Source organism: Arachis hypogaea, chromosome 14 (assembly GCF_003086295.3).
Source record: "Arachis hypogaea cultivar Tifrunner chromosome 14, arahy.Tifrunner.gnm2.J5K5, whole genome shotgun sequence".
NCBI classification, from domain to species: Eukaryota; Viridiplantae; Streptophyta; class Magnoliopsida; order Fabales; family Fabaceae; genus Arachis; species Arachis hypogaea.
In genome coordinates, this window is record NC_092049.1 from 97,526,189 (window position 1) to 97,528,243 (window position 2,055).

Sequence of the window (2,055 nt, forward strand, 5' to 3'; positions counted from 1 at the left end):
GCTTTAGAAGATGTTGATACTTTCCATGTATAGAGCAACTAAGTGTGTGAGAATCAACAAGCTCTTGTGATGATAAGTTGAAACCCCAGTCCAAAAGATTAGAAATGGCTTACAGCCAGCCAGGATTCAACAAATCATCATGAAACACTAGAATTCATTCTTAAAAATTCTGAAGAAAAATATATTTTTGAAAACATTTATTTTAAATTTTTTTTTTCGAAAACAAAGGAGAAATTCTTGAAAGATTTTTGAAAGATTTTTGAAAATAATAAAAAAAAATTACCTAATCTGAGCAACAAGATGAATCGTCAGTTGTTCAAACTCGAACAATCCCCAGCAACGGCGCCAAAAACTTGGTGCACGAAATTGTGATCTCAGGCAACGGCGCCAGAAACTCTGTACGCACGTCTTAATAAATCGTTTTTCATTCACAACTTCGATACAACTAACCAGCAAGTGCACTGGGTCGTCCAAGTAATAAACCTTACGTGAGTAAGGGTCGATCCCACGGAGATTGTTGGTATGAAGCAAGCTATGGTCACCTTGTAGATCTCAGTCAGGCAGATATCAAAAGGTTATGGAGTTTTCAAAATTAAATAATAAATAGAAAATAAGGATAGAAATACTTATGTATTTCATTGGTTAGAATCTCAGATAAGCGTATAGAGATGCATTCGTTCCTCTGAATCTCTGCTTTCCTGCTGTCTTCATCCAATCAATCTTACTCCTTTCCATGGCTGGCTTTATGTAAGGACATCACCGTTGTCAATGGCTGCATCCCATCCATTTGTGAAAATGGTCCAAATGCTCTGTCACAGCACGGCTAATCATCTAAGGTTCTCGATCATACTGGAATAGGATTCACCCTCCTTTTGCGTCTGTCACTACGTCCAGCACTCGCGAGTTTGAAGTTCGTCACAGTCATTCAATCCCAGAGTCCTACTCAAAATACCACAGACAAGGTTTAGACTTTTCGGACTCTCATGAATGCCGCCATCAATCTAGCTTATACCACGAAGATTCTGATTAAGAGATCCAAGAGATACTCATTCAATCTAAAGTGGAACGAAAGTGGTTGTCAGGCACGCGTTCGTGGGGGAATGATGATGATTGTCACGTTCATCACATTTAGGTTGAAGTGCGAATGAATATCTTAGAAGCGGAATAAGTTGAATTGAATAGAAAAATAGTAGTACTTTGCATTAATCTTTGAGGAACAGCAGAGCTCCACACCTTAATCTATGAAGTGCAGAAACTCTACCGTTGAAAAATACATAAGTGAATAGAGGGTAAGCATGGCCGAGTGGCCAGCCTCCCATGGAGGTCTAGAGATCTAAAAATGATCAAAATATGTCTAATACAATAGTAAAAAGTTCTATTCATAATAAACTAGCTACTAGGGTTTACAGAAGTAAGTAATTGATGCATAAATCCACTTCCGGGGCCCACTTGGTGTGTGCTTGGGCTGAGCTTGGATGTTACACGTGAAGAGGCTCTTTCTGGAGTTGAACGCCAGGTTGTAATGTATTTCTGGCGTTCAACTCTGGTTTGTGACGTGTTTCTGGCGTTTAACTCCAGACAGCAGCGTAGAACTGGCGTTCAATTCCCTTTTACGTAGTGTAAACTCCGTCAAAGTATGGACTATTATACATTGCTGGAAAGCCCTGGATGTCTACTTTCCAACGCAATTTAAAGCGCGCCATTTTGAGTTCTGTAGCTCCAGAAAATCCACTTTGAGTGCAGGGAGGTCAGAATCCAACAGCATCAGCAGTCCTTCTTCTACCTCTGAATCTGATTTTTGCTCAAGTCCCTCAATTTCAGTCAGAAAATACCTGAAATCACAGAAAAACACACAAACTCATAGTAAAGTCCAGAAATGTGAATTTAACATAAAAACTAATGAAAACATCCCTAAAAGTAACTAGATTCTACTAAAAACATACTAAAAACAATGTCAAAAAGCGTATAAATTATCCGCTCATCACCATGCCATTGGTGCAGTGTTGGGACAAAGGCATAACAAGCTTTTGCACGTCATTTACTATGCCAGTCGTG